The 18,027-nt window shown below is 40.3% G+C and overlaps 1 protein-coding gene across 3 annotated transcripts in view; it reads left to right on the top strand.

Moving 5' to 3' along the window:
• Positions 1-6,864: 6,864 nt before the first annotated feature.
• The window catches only part of LOC124145037 (tyrosine-protein kinase CSK-like), a 44,355-nt gene continuing 33,192 nt past the window's right edge, over positions 6,865-18,027 (top strand). For 2 of the 3 annotated variants that reach the window (XM_046514685.2, XM_046514682.2), the window contains exon 1: positions 11,367-11,476. The gene's annotated coding sequence lies outside the window, so the exon portion shown is untranslated. Of the gene's footprint in view, positions 6,889-11,366; positions 11,477-18,027 lie in introns of those variants that run through there. The other variant, XM_048398963.1, reaches the window with a different exon arrangement.

Raw genomic sequence — 18,027 nt, forward strand, 5'->3', positions numbered from 1 at the left:
TGTAGTACAGCACACTGTCCCACTCACACCTAGACATCATGTAGTACAGCACACTGTCCCACTCACACCTAGACATCATGTAGTACAGCACACTGTCTCACTCACACCTAGACATCATGTAGTACAGCACACTGTCCCACTCACACCTAGACATCATGTAGTACAGCACACTGTCCCACTCACACCTAGACATCATGTAGTACAGCACACTGTCTCACTCACACCTAGACATCATGTAGTACAGCACACTGTCCCACTCACACCTAGACATCATGTAGTACAGCACACTGTCCCACTCACACCTAGACATCATGTAGTACAGCACACTGTCTCACTCACACCTAGACATCATGTAGTACAGCACACTGTCTCACTCACACCTAGACAACATGTAGCACAGCACACAGTCTCACTAACACCTAGACATCATGTAGTACAGCACACTGTCTCACTCACACCTAGACATCATGTAGTACAGCACACTGTCTCACTTACACCTAGACATCCTGTAGTACAGCACACTGTCCCACTCACACCTAGACATCCTGTAGCACAGCACACTGTCCCACTCACACCTAGACATACTGTAGCACAGCACACTGTCTCACTCACACCTAGACATACTGTAGCACAGCACACTGTCTCACTCACACCTAGACATCATGAAGCACAGCACACTGTCTCACTCACACCTAGACATCCTGTAGCTCATCACACTGTCTCACCCACACCTAGACATCATGTAGTACAGCACACTGTCTCACTCACACCTAGACATCCTGTAGCTCATCACACTGTCTCACCCACACCAAGACATCATGTAGTACAGCACACTGTCCCACTCACACCTAGACATCCTGTAGCTCATCACACTGTCTCACCCACACCCAGACATCATGTAGTACAGCACACTGTCTCACCCACACCTAGACATCCAGGAGTACAGCACACCGTCCTACTCACACCTAGACATCCTGTAGCACAGCACACTGTCTCACTCACACCTAGACATGCTGTAGCACAGCACACTGTCCCACTCACACCTAGACATCCTGTAGTACAGCACACTGTCCCACTCACACCTAGACATCATGTAGTACAGCAGACTGTCCCACTCACACCTAGACATCATGTAGTACAGCACACTGTCTCACTCACACCTAGACATCATGTAGCACAGCACACTGTCCCACTCACACCTAGACATCATGTAGCACAGCACACTGTCTCACTCACACCTAGACATCATGTAGCACAGCACACTGTCTCACTCACACCTAGACATACTGTAGCTCATCACACTGTCTCACCCACACCTAGACATCCAGGAGTACAGCACACTGTCCTACTCACACCTAGACATCATGTAGCACAGCACACTGTCCCACTCACACCTAGACATCCTGTAGCACAGCACACTGTCTCACTCACACCTAGACATCATGTAGCACAGCACACTGTCCCACTCACACCTAGACATACTGTAGCTCATCACACTGTCTCACCCACACCTAGACATCATGTAGCACAGCACACTGTCTCACTCACACCTAGACATCATGTAGTACAGCACACTGTCCTACTCACACCTAGACATCCTGTAGCACAGCACACTGTCTCACTCACACCAAGACATCCTGTAGCACAGCACACTGTCTCACTCACACCTAGACATCATGTAGCTCATCACACTACCTCACTCACACATAGACATCCTGTAGCACAGCACACTGTCTCACTCACACCTAGACATCATGTAGTACAGCACACTGTCCCACTCACACCTAGACATCCTGTAGCACAGCACACTGTCTCACTCACACCTAGACATCATGTAGCACAGCACACTGTCCTACTCACACCTAGACATACTGTAGCTCATCACACTGTCTCACCCACACCTAGACATCATGTAGCACAGCACACTGTCTCACTCACACCTAGACATCATGTAGTACAGCACACTGTCCTACTCACACCTAGACATCCTGTAGCACAGCACACTGTCTCACTCACACCAAGACATCCTGTAGCACAGCACACTGTCTCACTCACACCTAGACATCATGTAGCTCATCACACTACCTCACTCACACCTAGACATCCTGTAGTACAGCACACTGTCCCACTCACACCTAGACATCCTGTAGCACAGCACACTGTCTCACTCACACCTAGACATCATGTAGTACAGCACACTGTCTCATTCACACCTAGACATCCTGTAGCACAGCACACTGTCCCACTCACACCTAGACATCATGTAGTACAGCACACTGTCTCACTCACACCTAGACATCATGTAGTACAGCACACTGTCTCACTCACACCTAGACATCATGTAGCACATCACACTGCCTCACTCACACCTAGACATCATGTAGTTCATCACACTGTCCCACTCACACCTAGACATCATGTAGCTCATCACACTACCTCACTCACACATAGACATCATGTAGTACAGCACACTGCCTCACTCACACCTAGACATCATGTAGCTCATCACACTGTCCCACTCACACCTAGACATACTGTAGCACAGCACACTGTCTCACTCACACCTAGACATCATGTAGTACAGCACACTGTCTCACTCACACCTAGACATCATGTAGTACATCACACTGTCCCACTCACACCTAGACATCATGTAGCACAGCACACTGTCTCACTCACACCTAGACATCATGTAGTACAGCACACTGTCCCACTCACACCTAGACATCATGTAGTACAGCACACTGTCCCACTCACACCTAGACATCATGTAGCACAGCACACTGTCTCACTCACACCTAGACATCATGTAGTACAGCACACTGTCCCACTCACACCTAGACATCCTGTAGTACAGCACACTGCCTCACTCACACATAGACATCCTGTAGCACAGCAAACTGTCCCACTCACACCTAGACATCCTGTAGCACAGCACACTGCCTCACTCACACCTAGACATCCTGTAGCACAGCACACTGTCTCACTCACACCTAGACATCCAGGAGTACAGCACACTGTCTCACCCACACCTAGACATCCTGTAGCACAGCACACTGTCTCACTCACACCTAGACATCATGTAGCACAGCACACTGTCTCACTCACACCTAGACATCATGTAGCACAGCACACTGTCTCACTCACACCTAGACATCATGTAGCACATCACACTGTCTCACTCACACATAGACATCTTGTAGCACACAGCACACTGTCCCACTCACACCTAGACAACCTGTAGATCATCACACTGCCTCACTCACACCTAGACATCCTGTAGCACAGCACACTGTCCCACTCACAACTAGACATCCTGTAGCTCATCACACTGTCCCACTCACAACTAGACATCATGTAGCTCATCACACTGCCTAACTCACACCTAGACATCCTGTAGCTCATCACACTGCCTAACTCACACCTAGACATCCTGTAGCTCATCACACTGCCTCACTCACACCTAGACATCCTGTAGCTCATCACACTGCCTCACTCACACCTAGACATCCTGTAGCTCATCACACTGCCTCACTCACACCTAGACATCCTGTAGTTCATCACACTGCCTCACTCACACCTAGAAATCCTGTAGCTCATCACACTGTCTCACTCACACCTAGACATCCTGTAGCACAGCACACTGTCCCACTCACGTCTAGACATCCTGTAGCTCATCACACTGTCTCACTCACACCTAGACATCCTGTAGCACAGCACACTGTCCCACTCACACCTAGACATCCTGTAGCACAGCACACTGTCCCACTCACACCTAGACATCCTGTAGCACAGCACACTGTCTCACTCACACCTAGACATCATGTAGCTCATCACACTGTCTCACTCACACCTAGACATCCTGTAGCACAGCACAATGTCTCACTCACACCTAGACATCCTGTAGCACAGCACACTGTCTCACTCACACCTAGACATCCTGTAGCACAGCACACTGCCTCACTCACACCTAGACATCCTGTAGCACAGCACACTGTCCAACTCACACCTAGACATCTTGTAGCACACAGCACACTGTCTCACTCACACCTAGACATCATGTAGCTCATCACACTGTCTCACTCACACCTAGACATCCTGTAGCACAGCAAACTGCCCCACTCACACCTAGACATCCTGTAGCACATCACACTGTCCCACTCACACCTTTACCGGCCCGGCACTTGTATATAGTATGGTGTACCTGTACCGGCACTAGTATATAGCATGGCATACCTGGACCGGCACTTGTATATAGTATGGCATACCTGTACTGGCACTTGTATATAATATGGCGTACCTGTACCGGCACTTGTATATGGCATGGCGTACTTGTACTGGCCCGGCACATGTATATAGTATGACGTACCTTTACCGGCCCGGCACTTGTTTATAGTATGGTGTACATGTACCAGCACATTTATTATGCATAACGAAAGGCATACACTTACAGGTCTCTTCACTACATTCTCTGTGTGGAGACAATCTATATGCTACTTGGATTAATTTGTCCATTTGATGTACAAATAAGAAAATATGGATATGTTTACCCTAGTGAATCAATTATGGTAGCCTTTTAATCTAGTCATTATAAGTTTGGATAGTCATCCTATATAAATAAAAGGTTGAATGTTAACAAATCAGTATTATTTATATGTATTGTATTCCCATGAAATTGGCATAAAAACATATATCATCCGTTTACCAAGACACATGTTCCATTATCTATCACGACTTATACCCCGTTCACATGCGCCTCTATGCATACGTGTGTAGAAATTCATACGTGAGTATTTATGTCATGTGAACGCGTTTACTCATGTGTGTATATTTACACAAGGAGCAAATTTGCATCATGTCTGGAGCAGGTGCAAATGTAAATGTAAATTTGCACTGTGTGCATATGTTGCAATGTGAACGTTTATGTTAACGTAAGAGGACGATCTAATTAATATATGTTCTTTTGCCAACACCAAAAAAACTGTGAACAGTTGCCAACTTTTATGCGTATATACAGAGTTGAGCGGACGGTGTTTCCTTCAGGTTTCAAGGAGTCAAAATTTTGTGTACAAATTAAATCAAACACAAGATTGTCGGTGAAGTAACCCTCCTCTCATTCAACTTTGATTGGAAAACACCCTGTTTTGTGTTGAAAGTCGTAAACAGACTGACGAATATGTGTGCCTCACACAATTTACATAATTTATTTACACACTTAAGTTGATTTTCATGTGAACGCATAGTAAATTTACATATACACACGTATGTATAGTTACACATGTGCAAAATTACTTGTTAATAAATGTTGTACATGTGAACGGGGTATTAGGCTGGTAGATATGCATTAACCATGACAGGTTCAGAGGTTTACACTGCACAAGGCACGCCTTTGTCTCCTGGGCATATACCATGCAGCCGTGTACCTGAAGTAACTTAAATCATACAATCGCGCAGTGAATGCATTTACTGTATGTATATTGTATTCACAAAAACTATTACCTATACACATAAATAGTGTCAACGCACCTATACTTCCTGTTAAGCGAGCATGTGAGGAGGCTTTGTGAGCCTCTTGTATTGTATTCAGATAAACCGCTAGTTCCCCTGAACAACTCAGGCTCGTTATATATAGTACAGTAAATTACGGTTATAACGAACACGCTTATAACGAACTGACGGATATAACGAACCTACTTTTTTGTCCCGACTATTTGCTGTCGTTATGCTGTATATATGCTTATAACGAACTACGGTTATAACGAACTAAAATTAGTGGTCCCTTTGAGTTCGTTATAACCGTAGTTTACAGTACACGGGACATAAGTCTCCAGTTTTTCTGTTATCGAGATATATGGTTACGTCTATAAAACATCTAACTCCCAAGAAAGGGAATACATATTGCACTGTAGGAATGCATTTTTGTTTGTATCATATTCACATCTGTTTGAAACTAACAGCTGCAACTAATGCATCTATTCAGATGGAGGTCAAGTGTATATCTACACGATATGTAGACACTGAGCAGTAGGCCGTGCCCGGCCACCTACTTCCTGGTGTATTTCACTTCCGGGTCTGTACTGTAATGAAAGATATGCCTGCTCGGAACCCCTCCTTAATTGTAATAGAGTGCGCACATGTATATAACGTTGCATGTACTTCGACATGCGCCTAAAATAACTACACTTCTAACCAGACTGCAAGGAAACACATTCGAATTCGCCAGCTTCTAGAAGAACGAATTGCAGCTTATTAATTACCAAGCCTTAAGACCCACTGTAGTGCAAAATTATGTGGAAAAATTATGCAATATGCGGTATTTATTCGTATTTCCTAACAATATTTGCCTATATTGTGTTACGTGTATGTGGTGGCAGTGCACATGTAATACAGATTATTTAAATTGAGTAGAATTGAATATAATCTGCTTCAAGCTCTTGTGCATACATGCTGAACATACTCATGCAAACTCCAAAGAATATTTGTGTGTGGCCTCTTCCTAGATCTAGTCAAATGTTGGTAATAGTTTAAGGAATTATCGTGTAAGAAGATTATGTTTTTGAATAAACTTGGTCAAATTGGCCAGTCCTCGATAAATGGTGCATATATACAGACGTGTACAAGAACGCATTTCGTATTCTTATTATTAGGGCTTTTTAGAGCAACCAGTTTTGTAAACATGGTACAGATAGATATTATATTTCATAACCACAACTGATTGTATACACTGTAATATGTGAATTTATATCACGTCTTATCAAGCGAGCAAGCACATGTGTATAGGAATGCGAACTACATGAATGTACTAGCTGATGTCCACGCAGCCTCTTCATCTACATACAAATGAAATGGCACCACTGAGATAATTTCTGTCTTTGTGTCTCCTATCCCGTAAGTACAATTTACTCATTTCTTATTATAAACGTTTTTCGACATTATTTGTCTAAAAAACGTGGTAGGTTCTATGCACTGTTCACAGACTTTAAAAAGGCGTTTCATTTCGTTGATAGATCTTAATTATGGTTTATTCTAAAGCATTGGGGTGTTTCACCAAAACTGTTAAAGGCACAGGAGTACATTTGTAGTTGTGTCAAAGGATGTATTAAGGCTAATAATAACTCCTCTGGGTGTTTCGGTAGTCCAATACGTCTTAGTTTTGGGCACATGTGGCAACAACATTTAATAAATAACATTGACAGCTTCATATCTGAATTATCTGTTGCCCATAGGTCTTAGACAAGGCTGTGTAATGATCCCTTCCCTATTCTCAATGTTTATCACTGAACTGTGGTAATGGCAAGACCACCTGGAGATCAAAACCTAAACACTTTCTATTCTCTAGTAGTGTTGGGTACATGTGGCAACAACAATTTATAAATAAAATTGACAGCTTCATATCTTAATTTTCGGTTGTCCATTAGGTCTTAGACAAGGCTGTGTAATTATCCCTTTCCTATTTTCAATGTTTATCACTGACCTTGCATTGCAAGAATCATATTGTGTTCCAGATGTACAGTTACACCCTGATATTATACAGGTAGTGTGCTGCTATTTTCAAATGGTATTGTCTTTTTTGGCCGATACTGTCTGCTGGAAAAACGTTTTGATGTCTCACAATGTGTTTGTGATAACTCCCATTTCTCAGTTAATCTAGATAAAACTATGATTGTTGTCTTCAAAACAATTATCAAAAGTCGAAAAATGATATTTTAACGAGCATAAACTTGAGTGTGTGTCATTTTATAAATATCATGGAGTATTATTTTCTAGATAATTGTCATGGTCTAATCATGTTTATCATGCATCACTTAGACAAAAAAAAAGAAGATTCTCTGTGTAATTATAAAATCGCAATGCATGCTACAGCCTTTACCCCATGATCTATCTTTTTTAAATATTTGACTCCAAAATCAGGCTAATTTTACTGTATGGTTCTGAAGTATAGGGGTGTTGACAAATACTAAGAAACAGAAGTACGTTGTACAAATGTTCACGTGTCAGCGAGTTTTATTGTGTGAAGTGATCGTCCCCAAATCATCTTGTTAGAGGACAATGCGGATATCCCATGTACATATTTGCATGTAAACGTGTTATTAAGTACTGGTGTGAAATAATCAATATGACAGAATCACATTTGGTAAAGAAATATTATAATTTATTAAAGTTAGCTTGTGATAATGGCAAGACCACCTGGGCGTCAAAAGCTAAACACGTTATATTCTCTAGTAGTTTTGGGTACATGTGCAACAACAATAAATAAATAACACTGACAGCTTCATATCTGAGTGTTTCGGTTGCCCATTAGGTCTTAGACAAGGCTGTGTAATTACCCCTTTCCTATTATCAATGTTTATCACTGACCTTGCATTGCAAATAGAATCATGTTGTGTTCCAGATGTACAATTACACCCTGATATTATACAGGTATTGTGTTGCTATTTTCAAATGGTATTGTCCTTTTTTGCTGATACTGTCTGTTGGAAAAACGTATTGATGTCTTACAATTTGTTTGTGATAGCTACCATTACCAAAAAATTATTCTCTGTGTAATTATAAAATCGCAATGTATGCTACAGCCCTTACCCCATGATCTGTTTTTTTTAAATATTTGACTCCAAAATCTGTATGGTTCTGATGTATGGGGTGTTGATAAATACCAAGAAACAGAAGTACGTTGTACAAATGTTCACGTGTAAGCGATTTTGTGTGTGTGAAGCGATCGTCACCAAATCATCTTGTTAGAGGAGAATGCGGATATCCCATGTACATATTTGCATGTAAACGTGTTATTAAGTACTGGTGTAAAATAATCAATATGACAGAATCCCGTTTGGTAAAGAAACATTATAATTTATTAAGTTTGATTGTGATAATGGCAAGACCACCTGGGCATCAAAAGCTTAACACTTTCTATTCTCTACAAGTGTTGGGTACATGTGGCAACAACAATTTATTCACAGCTTCATATCTGAATTAACGCTTACCTAAAATCTTCTTATGCTCAAGATTGGTACGCAGCCCTATCATCAAGTTAAAATTAACCCTACATGGTGCATTCAAAATAAATTTTAGCTTAGAATCATTTTTAAAAAGAAATAACTATATTTTAATAAAGGACTGCACTTGCTCAGTGCACTTGTTTCGTCACCAGCTTCTAATTGAGACTGGGAAATACAGACATGAGGTGAGGTGAGGTGAAATAGGGTTTAACGTAGCGTCCAAGATTATTGCACTTATATATAGCGACGTGCATGTATGTGTTTGTGTGTGTGGCTGCTTGTACTATTCCGGACTGATGCCGATTTATAATGCTAGCTCACTATACTGACTCCGAGCTGACCAGTCTTTGTTTTAGCCGCTTAATGCCGAGCGCCAGACAGGGTAACAACAAGTACCATATTTTAACGTCTTTTGGTATTGGGATCAAACCCCGGACCTTCCTCTCTCCGGGTGGAAGCTCTACCACTAGATCACGGAGGCGGTCATACAGATAAGGGATAAAACATCGACGGTTGTGTTTGATTTGTAACGTAGTTCTAGTAGAAGATGAGTATCATTTTGTAATAATTGATAGCCGCTACGATTTGAAATATATACCACCTTAATCTCATTTGTACCCTACATTATATAAGTTTAATATGTTGATGGCGTCAACCGATGTACCCACTGTTCAAAACTTTACTTACAAAGCAATGTGATTGCGACTTGAGTAAACTACATTTATATTGTATATTGTTAATTAAATCCTCTAATATGACTGCACACGCTGTAATATAAAATGTGAATATGGCCTACACTACTTTACGAATAAAAAAGATGAAAAGATTATTGTGAATATTATGTGTCAGTGCAAGCATGTCGGAGGAAGTGGGCTCTTCTCACAGCCGGAGATATCAAGTAATCATGGAGGCGTGACCGTTGTTTTACTATTTAGATCCTCTTTTATGATTTCAGAAAATAATTTATTTTATTTAATTCATTAATCACAAATTCGATTTCTACATGTCAAAATATCTTTGTATTGATATCACAAAACCAATCATTTATTTTGTGATATCACCAATGGAACTATTGGAATAATAAAATAGGGAATTAGAAGTAAAACAGCATCTTGTACGGCAGAAGGCCTTCACAGTTCCGAAGCCTGTCTTTACAAGCATGTCACTGCACTCGCTGACTTGGTTGATGCATGTCGTCGTGTCCCAACCGCGTGGATCGATGCTCATGATGTCAATCACTGGAGTTTTTGGTCCAGACTCGATTATTTACAGACCGCCGGCAAAATGCTGGAATATTGCTGAGTGCGGCGTTAAACAACAAACAACAAACCAACTTATAGTATGCGTTATGCAAGTGATGTTTATTCATGCCAGTGTTATTTAGATACGCCCATTCTCATTGTAACGACTCTTGGTTATACAAAACTGAAGTATGGCTAGCGGGGCTATGATTTGAGCTTACAAACAGGCTCAGCTGGTATATGGGTTGTTATAAGAAAATGCGCAATGTTTGTGTAATGGCCTCTTCTAACATGCACTGACTGCCTAATGCCTTGACAGATGAAATAAGTGTTAATTTGTACTCAAGTATAAATTTAACCAGGGAGTCCACACATGTCCTAAATAAACTCCCCGATCAAACCGACAGAAAAGAATTACATATGCTTCTGGTGTCACATTGGTGTGACAGAATGTCCTGATGCAACGTCTTTATGCACATTCTTGCATAAAGTAAAGCGACATTAAATTGTAACTTGTGTAAAGGCCTAACTTTCCCCATTTTATTTTGTTCCTTTATAGTTGTAGGCTATAACGAAAAATGGAAGGCGTTAACGTGTGACGTTTAGTCAGCCTTCTGTGTACAACAACCGCAACGTCGACAAGGAAGTAAAACCCAGTACAAGGAGATGATCTGTCAAAAGCTTTTTTCTATGCCAAACCATTCAGACTTCGGCAATTGTCTCCCTTCCTTCGTTCAATGTTCATTGGTAAAGTACAGCTTTCCTTGTAATTTAAATAATATCGACGGTAAACAATAAACCAATTCTGTCGCAGATACATTTTTAAGTGTTCAAAAATAGAATACCTAACTTCCACTTCAGGAATGTTTAGCACTAGATCTACAGCAGCCTGTAGATCTACCAAAACTAGCGCTTTTTACTTGAAGAGGTCTTTCTTCTCAGCGAGTTTTATTTACGCTTGAAATGTCGTTTTAGCTATCCACACAACAAATGTTTTACCATTTCTTCAAAGTTATTTATTTCAAGGTGATTACAATTTTTAGAATGTTTTCCAGCCCCGATGTAGAGCTGCTTCTGATATGTGATGCTACGCCCCTCTGTTACAACTTATTCGGGTCCTTTGACAGGCAGTTACGTCCCTTGGAAGACAGGGGGCGTTGTTTCCGAGCATGGCGGACGAAGTTTATTCTTCCTGTTTGGTTAATATTGTTTATTGACACTTTACTGAGGATATATTTGGTAAGTGGAGCCCGTCATAACACTTCTCTGATAGATCGCTTCGTCTTAATTGTTCTGAATTCATCGTAACTTATTTCATTAGGCCTTTTGTCTGTAGAAATAACTGAAGTATTCGCAGAATTTGACCGGTCGCATTTAATTATTTGTGTGTCAGAGTGAGCTGGCGTGATTAATCACACGAGAATAAGACAACGTATTATCTTTGAATTGACAGTTCAGTTAGTTCATCTGACTCTAACATATGTGAATACTTGTTCTAACGAACCTGACATTTTGCCGACGAATCCCGTCTGTGGAGAAACAAAGTGATCAACAGTGAGGTGATCAATATCACAAAATTGACACTGCATCAGAACTTGACGAGATGTTTAGTTAATAACATAGACGTTTCGCATACAGGCTATTTACCAGGTGTGCCGTCTCGAAGTAAGACACTCCTCTTACAAACATGTTTCAGCCTATAATTTATTAAATTTAATATGTTTTATTTATCATCATGGTCACTTATTACGAAGACCTATTTCAGACCATAATATTATTTTACATGTTTAGCTAATTTATTTTACTTGGACATTGTGTAATGCTTGACATTCAAGTATGCTTGTCTTGTCAATTTAGAGTATGTTAACTACAATGTAGGGGCAATGATCATGCTTATGAGTTTAGTCGAGTGCAGGCTAAATAGTAAAACGGCATCTCCACAAAACGTCACAGATTTCTCTGGCGAAAACGGCACCGCATTTGGCGAACACAGCTACAATGTGTTTGGGCGAAAACAGCACCTCTGTTTTTAATAACGATAAGAACGGTTTATGAAGTATTATATCTTCGTCAATACCGGCCCATGTACCACCGAACATTGTGATAGTAGCTGACTCAGCTAATTTCTCAATAACAGGTACAGAAAGTCGGTACCACATACACGATGGGTCCACTGGTCACAGTTGTCACATGATACAGCATGTTGATTTTTTCTGACATTCTTCTTACATGCAACACATCGAAAGGCCATTGTGAATAATTGTGATCTGACATAACTTACTTACTTACTTACTTACTTTGGAGATTTAACGTGCGCTTTCCGACTGATGCGTATTTCGCACACGGGCCCGGCCAGGCCATTTAATGTGTTTCCGAAAGGGGCGAAGGTGGTCTGTGCAACCCAAGAGGGGGGTTTTAGGGGTTGCTTATATAGAATTTGGGAATTTTGACCATGTTAGGCCTCTTAAATAGAGTTTCAGCTCGACATTGAGTCAAATTGAGTAAAGGTACTTAAACTTCAAAGCGTGTAGTGTTTTCACAATAAGTTAGCTGCGCTTCCAAACAGAGTCGGCGAGTAATTTGGAGAAGGGGGCTAATTTCTAAGGTTAACTTGTTTTAACATTTCACAATTATTTGTGTTTGTAAGAGATGATGTGAGTTTAATTTCATTTATTTTACTTCAAAGCATGTTATGTTTTCACAATAATTTCAGTTGCGTATAGGGTAGCTAAGTTGGAATATAGTTGGAGTAGAGGCTAATTTCTAATGTAAACATTTCACAATTATTGGTGTTTGCAAGTTACCATGTAAGTTTAATTTTATTTATTTGACCAAGGTAAAAAAAAAAAAGGTGCCACTTTCGCCAGGCAATAGTAGCCGTTTTCCCTTGAGGCGAGGGACGTTTTTGCCCGGTCACGTTTTGATGAGGTGCCATTTTAGCTATAAATGTTCACCGTACAATGTAAACTGGGTGCATGTTTCTGCATTTCAAAAGCCTTGGTACTGACCCTGGCCACTAACCAGTTATTGCCATATTTTTCATGTTGTTTTGAGAAATTAGCAGTTAATGTAATGAGTAAGAAATGTTTATGTCAATTTATCGTCTGCCAACTGTTACAAAGAAAACTTCACAAACATAAGCTACACATTGCTTACTCATAATACTATTAACTATCAGCATGATCACCTGGCTATGGTTTTTCAATATGTTGAGGTTATGCTTATTTGAGCATGTATGTTTGGGGGAAGTTATTTCGGGCAGATTGTAAGCAAAAACTGAATTATAGAAGATGTGCATAAAGGGACAAGACGTTGATGTTCTGAAGCCTTTGGGGGCACGAGTGGGCGAGTCGCCTGAGGCGCCATGATGCGATGTGCAAAGTTGCATCCCTTTGACACGCCAGAAATCTATGATTGTGGGTTCGAATCCCGGTTCACCCCGATTATGTTTCTAGGTTTGTCAGCACCATACCCATGCTCATGGGTTTCACCGAAGTGGTAAACGTTGAAGACCTGCATCACTTTGGGCTTTCCTCCTACATTAAGCTGACTCGCCGCAATATAACTGGAATACTGTTAAAAGCGGCGTTAAACCCAACTCACTCACTCACTATGAAGCCTTGTTTGTAAACAATAGCCGATAATCCCAGAGCCTGCTCATCTCTGCTTACCTTATTCTGTGAGAGGTGCAGGTGTAGGTTTATCATGTGACCTGATTTTTGTCTTATTTGTTACCAAATGCAATTATTCTGAAATGAGAACAGACGGACCTAATGCGCACCTTTTGGTGCACTTTACATATTGTTTGCATAACAAAATAGATACAGATTCAGATTCCCGATGGTTAATTCTGACTCGATCGCCGAATGACGAGGGCGACGCCATGTTTGTTTATAAACAGTGAAAGTAGTTCCTAGTTGACCTTTGATATTTGCATCTCTATCCGCATATGACCCCAAGGGATATCGTTTTTATCCGTTGGCTTTATCCTGCCGAGAAACCTACCCATTATATGATAATCTGTAAGATGTGACACTGGGACAGAGTTACTAGGCTGGCAGCAAGGAACTCGGGGCTGGAGAGTGATTAGCTTCAATCGACTGAGGCATATTTTTATTGTAATCAAGACTTCGATAAACACTGGCTTCTTATCTAATTAAACTGCTAATTAGTATTTTGTTACTCATCCGTAAGAAAAATACATGAGCTCTCCCTTCAATTTGCTCCAATAAGGAAAATATGACTGAAGGCAGTTTACTCTGCACAGTGCTTGCATTGTTGGATTGCTATGCAGAGCTCTATTGGTTTGGTTTGAGAATTGAATTTGGCATGTGACGTCGTGCTCCGAAATGATTTCCTGCATGATTTAAAAACACACAGAGCCGTTGACATAGTGTCCCTTTAACCTGCTAAGGCAGGCTTTTTTCAACTGTCCAGGCTAAAATTTTTTCAAAGTTACTATATATAAGGCAAGGTCATTATCTTGTGTTTTTAATATTCCCAACAATATAATTTGCTCATGATATTCAGAAATAAGTGTCTTTCTTCTCATGAATAACAGCAGAATTCTAACCAGTTGCAATCAAGTGCGCATTTTAATACTTTAAAAAGAATACTTTATCATGTTTACTGTGAGCATGCTAAAACAGGAAGGATTCTAACTCTCAAGAAGCTGGAGGGTAATGGGTTGGTGAAACTATAAGCATGGCCAGAGCAGCTTGAATCCATGGGTGTAGTGGGTAGTCGGTTATCACAGTACACATATTTACGTCAAATCACATGGACACTTGACCATAAAGTATAATCATTTCAAAGCAGGTTCAAAAGGATAAGTTGGCTATTTTTAGTTGTGAACTTGAAACTCTTATAACAACACATTTGTGATATTTTGATTGAAAAAATGCTGGAAGGGTAGGTAATTAAATGAGTAGAAAGTAATTTATATTAGCAAGTGTACCATCTTGTATCGATACGGAAAAAAAACTGTATCATGTATAGTATCGGTGCATGAAAACTCACAGTGCACCAGTGTATCATTAGCCCTATTACCAAGTGGCACCTATGCTCAAGATGATCACTGATTATACTGAACAAAATTGTGTGACCCTTCTGCTAACAGTCATGACACGACCATGACACAACTTGAAAAATAAACGTCCCCTTTGCTGAGCAGGGTTCTAGTTACTGCAACATGACCAGTTGCCCATTAATGCCATCTTCCTGAGGCAAGGGAGTTAACTGACTTGAATAGTCCATTTTCCACCCTTGCCAAACTAGGCTAGAATCCCGAGTTATAGTTTTGGCTGGACTAACGAGTCTATGCATAATCCAATCAAAATCTTGTAATGAAATCGACATCCGGTTCGTATATTGCCCTGCAGATTTCGGTCAATTGCAGGATTTGCAAAGCTTGTGTACCACCAGCTCGGCGTCAACAGATATTTCCCAAATCTTTTCATGTTTTTAATCAAGGCGCTCACATGATTTGATTCACTTCGCGAAGTATGACCCATTTTATCACAATATGGATTTTGATCATCGATCAGATCGAGTTGATTGGGCACTGCCATTTTGTTTGAAGCAAATGCAAGGGATATGGGAGGTGGAATGTGATTGGTCATTAGCATGATTAGGAGGGACATGGAAGGGACAAAACTTGTAATAGCCACTGGTCGGCGCTTCAATTGAGCCCAGAACTTCCAGTCCAGTTTGGCAAGGTTGGAAACTAGACTTTTATAGTCAGTTGACTCCCTTGCCTCGGGAAGATGATTAATGTTCAAGACCAGTAGACTGTAGTAGTGTTACATTTAGAAATACCATTGTTTGATACATCTTGTCGACTAGTTTGATTAAAGTTGTGTTGTCTCACCATGTCAACCCTGACATGTACATTTGTCTGCTGATCACAGTATCTGGCTAGAACATGGAGAATGTATGAATAAGGTGAACTAGACACACATCAAACCTCACTTCCTTTAACACAGTGAGTTGAATGATACAGCTTGTACCAAGTCCTGGAGTCTCAGCTCGTCTGTTGACAAGATATCTGTTAGCTTTTATTGTTAATACAGTAAACTACAGTTATAACGAACTCAAAGGGACCACTAGTTTAGGTTCGTGATAACCGTAGTTCATTAGAAGCATATATACAGCATATATACAACAAATGGCTGGGACTAAAAATAAGTTTGTTATATCGGTCAGTGTGTTATAAGCATGTTCGTTATAAATGTAGGTTATTGTATTTGGCCTGTTATTGTGAGGATGATCGGACTATAGAGAAAGACATCATACTCCTGTCCTGGTAAAGTAGAGACTGATAATGGTGGCACAGCCATTGTTATCCCCCTTTTTATTTCATAATTTATAATGTCAAGTCAGTGTAAAATTCAAACCTGCCATGGTATGCCAGCCCATAATGCAGATAGACCTTATAACCATGATAACCTTCTCCACAATACATCTTCCTAATTATTGCCAATTACCAACCAACATTTATCATGCTTATGATAACTCACAGTGCATTTATCATGCTTGTGATAAATGGAAATAAATTATTCATCATGTTCATATGACATGTAAAAAACTAGGTGGTAAATAAAAAATGCATAAACTATTATATCTTATCACATCAGGCATGTATTGTGGCTTTGTGGATCATAGATTATACAGTACCTGAACTGTCCTATGCAAGCTTCAGTAACAGGACATTGGTAAGAGAATAATTCCCCTGAATGTTGTGGATTGAAAACACCAGTTGGTAAAGTTGCAGGCTGCTAACTAAGCATGACAGATCCAGTTGCCCTTGTATCTTCTTCCGAGTTGTGAGTTGGACACTGGCACAAGTGTAGCAGTTAACAAGGGTGTCTATTCAAGAAAGGTTACCATGATAAATAGTTTCCCTTCCAATTATTCTGGATGACAAGATGACCTTAGCATTCTTTTGTTCTTATTCGTTGACAACACAGCATGAAAGGTGGACTTTCGTATGCCTGTTAAAACAAACACTGATCTACGTGTGGCATTTAGGTTTTTGTCATATTTTCTGAATGTGTTTGTAAATGGACATTATAATTTGATAGTTATATTAGTAACATCGTTGTCATTTCTTGAGATATTTCTACTATTATGGTCAAAAAGTATGGTTTGTGTAGGTCTATAGATAGAAACTTACAGTAAAAAGTATTATTTTTGTATCCCTTATCTCTGATCCTGATATTCACATACCCAACATCCTAAGGAAGTAATGATTATAAGACTAGTGCAAACCTCATTTCACTGGTCCTCAGAGTTTGTAGCTAGTCCTGCTTGACCAAGACAAAAATGTGTGCTGTACTTACATTTTATGCCAGACTCAGTTTGTAGCAAAATTGAAGCATTGAGAACTGGTTTAGAGTTATAACCCTCAAGAGTCAAGTGCTACTAATCAGTGAGGACACCGATGGATCATTGGATGTCTACTTGTCCACAGTACAATTTAGTAGTCTGGGGATAGCTGACTAGCGTGAATAATATAGAAACCATTGTTGATATAGACAAGGCTTCTTCTTGGCTTCGTATGCACATCATTGTTGACACGATGTTTCTTGATGTCACAGCCAGTCGTCATGGTCTTTGTAGATGTCACAGTTAACAAAGTAAATGAAGAAGGCACTACTGTTTTTCTATACATACTACAGTTTATTTAAAACTTATACTTGTTATCAAGTATGAATCATTGTTGATAATAAATAATAATAAGAAACCCTGGGTTAGTATTTGTGCTCAGTAACCTCACGCTTGTGTAAGTG

The sequence above is a fragment of the Haliotis rufescens genome, unplaced genomic scaffold (genome assembly GCF_023055435.1).
Source record: "Haliotis rufescens isolate VD_foot unplaced genomic scaffold, xgHalRufe1.0.p SCAF_1, whole genome shotgun sequence".
Taxonomy (NCBI): Eukaryota; Metazoa; Mollusca; class Gastropoda; order Lepetellida; family Haliotidae; genus Haliotis; species Haliotis rufescens.